Raw genomic sequence first — 8,751 nt, 5'->3', positions numbered from 1 at the left:
GAGGACCATGACATCAAGAAGGTGATGCCATGATTTGCAAGTGAACGGCATTTAAGTGAGGGAGGGCTGTGCAAAGTCACCAGCCTCACCTTCTCCTCAAGAGCCATCTGGCAAGATATAGATCAGAATGATCAGGGATGGCCCCCCTTTAGGTATTGAGGGATGTAGGAAAAGATCAATTTGTACTTGCTTTAAAACATCCTAAAATTATTTTCTAATACTTAATGATTTAAGAAAATTGTGATGGTGCAGAGGGTGGAGGTCTCAGTGGAGAAGAGGAGAGGAACAGCTTAGTAAAGGCAACACACGAGTCCACCATGATAAAGGTTTCAGTATCCATAGAATCGACATGCCCTCTCCCAAACATTCACAAAATGATTTTACCTTCTCAGAGTACCTTCACATTTGGAGCCAATGACAGCCATGGTTTTCTCTGTAAATCTATTTTTCCCATTTTGAGCATGTTACAAAGAACACTGGCTCAGGGGCCAACGGATCTGGGTTCAAATCCCACTCTAGGCTTCAATTTCTGTGAAATGAGGGGATTGGATGAGTTGGCCTCTGTTGTCCCAATATATCTAAATCAGAATCACATATCTTCCTCCCTAACCCACTCCCCCCCAAGGCCTCCCCAGTTCTGCAGATAGAAATATCATGGTTTCAGTCACTTGCATTCACAATCCCAAGCTCACAGAACCACAGAGGAGAAGGGATCCACAGAGACCACCTCATCCAGCGGGTGCCTGTGACATGCCCAAGTGGTCCTTCAACCTTTGCTTGAAGCCCTTCAATGAGGATCCCACCACCTGCCCATGCAGCTCATGCTCCTTCTCAATAGTTCTAGTGGTTAGGACATTTGTCATCACATGAGATGTCCTAACATCTTGGGACTTGCAGCTGCTTCCCCAATCTCCAAGTACCCCTCCCCATGGCAACCCTTCAAACAAGTGAAGATAGCCATCATGGCTTCTCTGAGGCTTCTCCAACCAGTCTTCATGCGGCATGAACTCAAGGCCCTTGGTCAGCCTGGCTGCCCTCCTCTCAATGAATATCAAGAACTTCAAAGAGAGGAGCTTCCCTAAACCAAACTCAAGACTCCAAATGAAGGCAGATGGGTGGCATCATAGCGGATAGAGCACTGGTCCTGGAGTCAGGAGGACCTGAGTTCAAATTCCACCTCAGACACTTACTAGCTGTGTGACCCTGGGCAAGTCATTTAATTCCAACTGCCTCAAAAAAGAAATAAATAAAGACTTCAAATGGGATCTGAACAGGGCAGAACTCTAGAGAGCAAGAGGTCATCCCCTCCTTATTCCTGGAAGCTCTGCTTATGACCCAAGATCTCACGGGGTTGTTTGGCGGTCACGTTGCCCCTGCTGACTCATACAGAGGTTGTACTGTTAGTCTTCTGTGAGCCCCACACCTTTCTCACAAACTGCTGTTGAACCAGGACTCCCCCTTCTTATACGTGTACAGTTCATCTGTAGCCTAAATCGATATCAATAATCAACAAACACGTATTAAGTGCCTACTACATGCCAGGCACTACACGCTGGGGATACAAAAAGAGGCAAAAGAGAGTCCCTGCCCTCAAGGAGCTTACAATCAAGTGCAATCTAGATGCAAGACTTCACAAGCATATTAAATTTCGTCTTATTAGTGCCAGCTCAATTTTCTACCCTTTATTTTTAGGTCCTTAGTCTGGCAAGTCTAATAATCTAGGATTGTAGAATTCAAAGCTGAAAAAGAGCTTAGAAGAAATGATATTTGTAAAGAGCTTGATAAACTTTAAAACTCTATGTGATTGTTAACTAGTAGTGGTGGCAGTGGTGGTGAGGATAATAGTAATAGTAGTGGGGGTGGTAGTAGTGGTGGTGGTGGTGGCAGTAGTCATGGTGATAATGGTGGTGGTAGTAGTAGTAGCAGTGGTCTACACTTGCATCTCACAAATGAAGACACTGAGGCCTAAGGAAAGGAAGTGGCTTGCCCAAGGTCTACAGAGACCACCCCGATCATGAGGAGCTAGAATCCTGCCTCTATTCTATGACTTCAGGGTAAATCTACCCACTGTGGCATGAACGCCTGAAAAGTGAGGCCCAAAGCAAGGAGCAGAAGCAGAGTAAGCACTCGCTGAGTGGATGGATGGACAGACCACCCAGCCTTAGCTCTGGAGAGGGATGGAAAGGAGGAGGGTTGGAGGAGGGGCTGCCCCCAAGGACAGTTCAATTTAATTCAATTCAGCACGTGTGCGCTGTCCATTGTGAGTGGGCTGGGCTGTTGTGGCTACGAAGGCCAAAAGGCGGAATGGTCCCTGAGCTGAGGGACTTCTGCGGAAGGAAGATGGGGATGGGCCAGGGGTCATCTATTCCAGACAGAGGACAATAAGGAGACAGAAGGAAACAGAGTCAAATTTGGCAGGAATGCGGAAGCTACGAGAAGGCTGTACCTTAGGTTACAGTCAGGAGCCTGGAAGGAAGGACGAGCCTCCCCTGCCTCCCCATCTACGCTGTGTGAGCGGAGTGGAGCAGCTTCCTTCTCAGATGCCGACAGGACAAGATGACCTCTGACTTCTCGGCTACAATTAAGATTCAATGATCTTTGGTTCTTCTGACAGCTCAGGCTGGGCTCTTCCCAGGCCAGGAGGCTGACGGCCTCAGGGGATGCCCTGATGACCAACCTCAGGCATTCAGGGAGAGCCTCAGATGACCAGAGCCAGAAGGAGAAAACCCCTGGCATCAGCCCGGGTGTAGAAAGAAGACCCAAACACAAGGGCCTTTGACTGGAAATAAAAATGGGTCCATTGTCTTCGTGGGTGGAACCAAACAAGAGGGAGTGTGGTGTGTGTGTGTGTGTGTGTGTGTGTGTGTACAAGAAAGAAACAGAGTCAGGGATAGAAGAAAGCAAGATAGAGTCCTACAAAATGAATAAGCAACAGGAGAGGGGGAAAGCAAAGAACACAGTTCTGAAGGATATGACCCATGGTTTTATCATTATTATTATCATTATTATTGTTATCATTTACCACCCAGCCTCCTGTGGTCCCTGGAGTCTACAAAGTTCAGGAACAGGTACGGCTCCCCAGGGGGTGGGAGAGACAAGAGGCTTAGCTGGTTCCTATTACAAAGCTGTTAGTAGAATAAGGAGCCACACTTCTCTGTCTCTCTGTCTCTCTCCCCCTCCTCTCCCTCTCTCCTCTCACTTGCTTTCTCCCTCCTTCTCTTTCTGTCTCTCTCTGTCTCTGTCTCTCTGTCTCTGTCTCTGTCTCTGTCTCTCTCTGTCTCTCTGTCTCTCTGTCTGTCTCTCTCTCTCTCTCTCTCTCTCTCTCTCTCTCTCTCTCTCACACACACACACACACACACACTCACACACACTTATTGCCAAAGAAAGAAAACAAATTTCAGACAGGTCACCCCTCCCCCACCAACTGCAAACAAGTCTTCCCACTAATATAAGGGAACAGGTTTCGGTCCTTCTCACATCCACCTCCCCCTGCCAAGAATTTCAGGAAACTCAGGAATTAGAGCAGCCAAGGAGACTGAGGCCAAGTGATAAAATAAAATAAACCATCTAATCCATTCCTACTTGTCACCTGACCAGACGTAGTCACACAGGTCTGTAGGTACAGAGGAAGGACCTCTGGATTTGAGATCAGAGGACCTGGGATTAAATCCCAGCTCTGCCATTTACCCCCTGTATGACCTTGGATAAGTAACTTCCCCTGAGGCTCAGTATCCTCTTCTGCAAAATGAGGAGGTTAGATTGGATCCTATCTGAAGTCCTTTCCCACTCTAAAATCCTGTGATTGCCAGGATAAATACTGTGGGAGTAGGAAAAGAAGATTCCCTTGCTCAGGAAACTACCTTTGCCCTTGAGTTCTGTGATGCCAGAAATCCACTATTAAGCATTCCTTTGGCACTGGTGTTCAGACGTGTCTGATTCTTCATGATGTGACCCTGGACAAGTCACTTCATGCTGTTTGCCTCAGTTTCCTCATCTGTAAAATGAGCAGGAGAAGAAAATGGCAAACCACTTGCCAAGAGAACCTCAAGCAAGGTCATGAAGAGTCAGGCATGACTGAACAGCAACAACTCTATTTCCAGGCTCACTGGACATTACTCCCCCTCCCAAATTCTTTAGTACAGCACGACTGGCCCTCTATGTATTTTTTTTTTTTTTTTTGGTGAGGCAATCGGGGTTAAGTGACTTGCCCAGGGTCACACAGCTAGTAACTGTCAAGTGTCTGAGGTCAGATTTGAACTCGGGTCCTCCTGACTCCAAGGCTGGAGCTTTATGCACTGTGCCACCTAGCTGCCCTTCCTTCTATGTATTCTTCACAAGGGGCATTTCATCTACCACCTCCACACCTTTGCAGTGGCCATTCCTCATGCCTGGAATGCACTCCCTCCTTACCTCTGACTCACAGAGTTCCTCTCTCCTTCAAACACCATATTCCATACAAAGCCTTTCCCGACTTCCCCCAACTGCTAGTGCCCTCTTTCCCAAACCACCTTGAATTGAACTTCTTTGCACATGTTCCTCTGCATTACAGCAGCAGAAACTGAGGCACAGAAAGACTCAGAAACCTTCCTGAGTTCACACAGATATTAAGCAGCAGAGCTGGTATTCAAAGCCAGGTCTCCCATCTCCAAACTCAGAACTCTTACCACCGTATCACGTAAACTGGAAATGAAGAAAATCGGGTCCTAGTCCAGACCCTGCCAAAACGAGCGCTGTGCTACCGGAAATCACTTGCTTTCTCTCTGGGCCTCAGTTTTCGCATCTGTGAAAAGGGAACACTAGTTAGACGAAAACAGTCCCTAAGATCCCTTCAGGTCTGGCCCTCTTTTCTCAGGCCCCTTACCTTAGTGTCATTCCTGACTCCCCCCTCTCCCTCAGTCCCCTATATGATGAGGAGCTAAGTCCAGTTGATTCTGCCCCTTACATCTGCCTTCTCCCTTTCCCTGCAGCTACCACACAGGTTCAAGCCCTCTCCAGCTCTCCCCTGGATCCCTCCTGATTGGTATCCCAGCTTCCAGTCTCTGCCCTCCCCTACCCATTCTCCACTACACAGTCGCTGAAACAATCTTCCTAAAGCCTGGGTCCGACCCTGTCATTCCCCTGCTCAGAATCATTAGTCATTTCCTATTACCTCAACTCCTCCACTTGGCAGCTGAGACCTTCTGGTTCTAACGCACCTCTCGGGCCTTGGTTTTCCTCTCTTATTCTGTGCTCTGGTCACACTGGCCCATTGGCTATTCTTCCACAGGGCACTCCCCTCGGCTGCTTGAAAAGCCCTTCCACTTCCCTAAATCTCTGTCTTCCTATGATGGAGGCCCACAGCTGACCTCCTCCATGAAGCCTTTCCTGACCTGACCCCTCCCCCCATTGTCAGCGCCCTCTCCCTCCTCAGAATCTTGTCTTTACTTATCTGTGTATACATCGCGCTGGCCAGCAAAATATAAATCTCTTCCCCGTTTTGTCCTTCTGCCCCTTACATACACACAATAGGCACTCAAGAAGTGTTCACAACTTACATCTTATTCTATGTTCTTTGTGCAAAGTCTCCCCCCTCATCTACCTCTGACATTCCACGTTCTAAGGTCCCTTCTGAGACTAACAGCCCACTAGCCTATCATCTGTCTCAGTGTGGTCCAGGAGAAGGAGCAGTGAACTTGGAGTCAAAAGCCCTGGGTTCAAATTCTCCTCCTTAAGCTTGCTACCTTTGTGACTTCAGACAAGTCGCTAACACTCTGTTTCCTCACATGTAAAATGAAGGGGGTGGATGACATAGCCTTTAAGGTGTCCTAAATCTTTGATCTCATGATCAGTTTCTCAGATCTTTTCCTGAAAACAGCCGAGGAAAGATAAAAGGGGTGCTCCGAAGGCATGGGATCCTGGGCTGGGGAGGGGAAAGGATGCAGAGAGGTCTGACTCCTCATTCCCCCTCTCCAACATCATCTGTGTGTTCTGCCTCTTTGCTTTTCCTCCATTCCAGAGTCATTGGAATTCCGTGTCAAAGGGAATTCCTTTCCTACAATTAGGGGCTGGATGCCTTTGTCGGGGACCCTCTCACATGTTGTCTGGGAGCTGCAATGATAGCAAGAGTACTCTGGAGAATTGAATTGGAAGGGATCTCAGCGGCCAGAGTCCGGTCAAGTCACAAAATGAATGCAAAGAGTGACGTACTCGGCGAATAGTCTCGGAGCTGGCCTTCAAACACTGTTGTTACTCAGTCATTTCACTCATGTCGGTCTCTCCGTGAGAGTTTTCGTGGCAAGGATACTGGATGGTTTGCCATTTCTTTCTCCAGCTCGCTTTACAGATGAGGAAACTGAGGCAAATGACTTGCCCAGGGTCACACAGCTAGGAAGTGTCTCAGATCTCAGGTCTTCCTGACTCCTCCAAATGACAGCCCTTCAAATGCTTGAAGACAATTATCAAGCTCCCCTCCACCCCCCAGTCTTCTCTTCTCCAGCCAATTCCATCAATATATTCTCATGCGATGTGGACTCGAGGCTCCTTGCCAGTGCTGGTTGCCCTCCTCTGCACACTCTTCCAAGCTTTTAAAAGCATGACACCCAGATCCAAACAATGGTAGAGTACAGCTCATTCTGTGATACTGGGTCATTTAACCCCCTAGAAAGCCTTTCCAAGGACTTTGGTTCCCCTCGTGGGGTATGGCAGAAAGAGTGAAGGATCATAGTCAGGAGATTGCGCTGAGTCCCAGATCTAACACTTCCTGGCTGAGTGCCCCTGGGCACTGCCCCTCACCGCCGTGAAACACAGACTTCTCATCAGTTAAATCCTCGCACTCTCCCCCTCACAGATCTTTTCCAGAAGACGGTCTGAACTTGGCCTCATACTAGACTGAAGAGCGTAATGACGATGCTGGATCACAGAGGCAAGAGTCTGGGGCTGCTATGAGGGGAAGACACGTTTCATACTTGAGTGCACTGGCCAGGCAAGATCACTGAGTACTCTGTAATCCAGGGCGCTCTCTCCCCACCCCAGACACTTTTGTTCATCAGAAAATTGGATGAGCCACAGATGGAAATGTTAAGCAGCACAGGACCTGAGCATCCAACCAGCTCTGTAACCGTAGGAAAGTCAAGTCCCCTCTCCAGCCTCAGTTTACCCTCCTCTGCAAAATCAGGTGGGTTGGACCAGATATTCTCCAAGGTCCCTTCCTGCTCTAACATCTGGGTTTGACATTCCAAGGTCCTTCCAGTTCTTCCATTCTCTGTTCCAAATTTTCTTTCTGCTAGAACATTCTGAGTTCTAAGGTTCTTTCCAGCTCTTGCATTCTCTAGTCTATGTTCTATGGACCCTTCTAGCTCCAACATCCTGTGTTCTAGGAGCTGTCCCAACTACAATATCCTATGTTCTATCCAAGGTTTCTTAACACAATTAAAAAAAATTTTTTTTGACAATTGCATTTCAGTATAACTGGTTTCCTTTGTGATCCCATCTATTTTATTTTACGCACTTAAAAAATGTTCTTGAGCAGACTTCCAAAGGGAACAAGGTTAAGAAGCCATCTTGTACACTCCAAATGTCCTCCATAAGCAATGTTCTGTGTTGTAAGGGCCCTCCTGGCCGACATACTCTATATTCTAGGGACATCTTCAGCTCTACACACAGTAGGTACTTTCCAAATTGAATTGAAGGAGCTCCAGGTACCTCAACCTGCTTTTACAGGGATTACACACAGCTTGAGTATGTTCTATTTCCTGCCCTCCCTCCCTCCCATCTCTCCTCCTCACCCCCACCACCCCAACAAGTTGCAGCCAATTTCTCAGAACTTGCAAGGTGTTCCGGGATCCTTTAGGGAAAATCCAACTTCCGGGATTCATTCTATCTGCTCCTACTTTAGAGTCCTTGGGTTCACCTGTTTCCTTATTATCCAACTGCCATCCTCAGGGTTTGGGTTCTTTTTTTAAACACAGTCTTTCCTCTCCATTTTACAAACATCTGGGTGTATGTAGAAAGAAGCAGAAAGGCCTTGTGAATAACCACCTTCACCGAGCGTGACTAAAATGACACTTGCTGAATTTACAACTGTTTGCACAACTATTGCCAATCCATTAAAGGAGCAGGAAGAGGATGGAGAGGGAAAGGGATGAGGGGGAGTAGCCGGAGCTGAGCTAACAGAAAGGAGGGCACTTGGGGCCAGGCCAAGGCCCGAAGTGGCCATAAAACACACGCCGGGATTTGTGGCCCCAAAACAACCCCAGCCCCGCATGCAGGTTCGTTCCTATGAGCGTCACTCGTCTTGCCTCATCTGTCCCTCTCAACCTGCCTCTCCCATCTCAGATGAGCTCAGCCTAGGCTGCCCCCTCCCAAGGCAAGCAAATTCTCCCCTGAGAGAGCTCAGAACGTGGTGGAAGGAGGGGCTGTGTTCCTGGGAGCCTGACTCACTGTGTCTCACCTGGGCAGGGAATGATTGGATCAGCCACGGGTGCTAGAGGAGACACATCTGTTCCTCCTTCACACAAAGGCGCTTGTCACACAAGACAACTCAAAGGGCTCTCCCTTTCCCAGCAGCCAGGCAGCCCTCTTCTCCCTCCCCCTAGTGCCTCTCTTCTCCACTGTCCTGGCCACATTCCTCCAAAGAGAGCTCACATTTTGTTTAAACTTCAGCTTTTGGGAAACGTCAACATGATTCAGTTCCTTAAAATATAACCAACCAATTTGAGCTTTCTTTAGGATGACACCCACCTAGAATGGGGAAGTGCGGGAAGAGTGTGGGAC

The 8,751-nt window shown here is 48.1% G+C and overlaps 1 long non-coding RNA gene across 1 annotated transcript; it reads right to left on the bottom strand.

Moving 5' to 3' along the window:
- Window positions 1-449: 449 nt before the first annotated feature.
- Window positions 450-8,515, bottom strand: LOC114040161. The gene is made up of 3 exons (XR_003568744.1): window positions 8,429-8,515; window positions 4,665-4,780; window positions 450-529 (listed from the first exon to the last, which is right to left on the bottom strand). It is a non-coding gene; the product is annotated as an uncharacterized LOC114040161 (long non-coding RNA).
- Between the last annotated feature and the right edge of the window lie 236 nt (window positions 8,516-8,751).

This window comes from Vombatus ursinus, unplaced genomic scaffold (genome assembly GCF_900497805.2).
Source record: "Vombatus ursinus unplaced genomic scaffold, bare-nosed wombat genome assembly UNPS02012758.1, whole genome shotgun sequence".
Lineage (NCBI taxonomy): Eukaryota > Metazoa > Chordata > Mammalia > Diprotodontia > Vombatidae > Vombatus > Vombatus ursinus.
The sequence above is the reverse complement of the archived record's forward strand: the minus strand, read 5'-3'. Positions and strand labels throughout refer to the sequence as shown.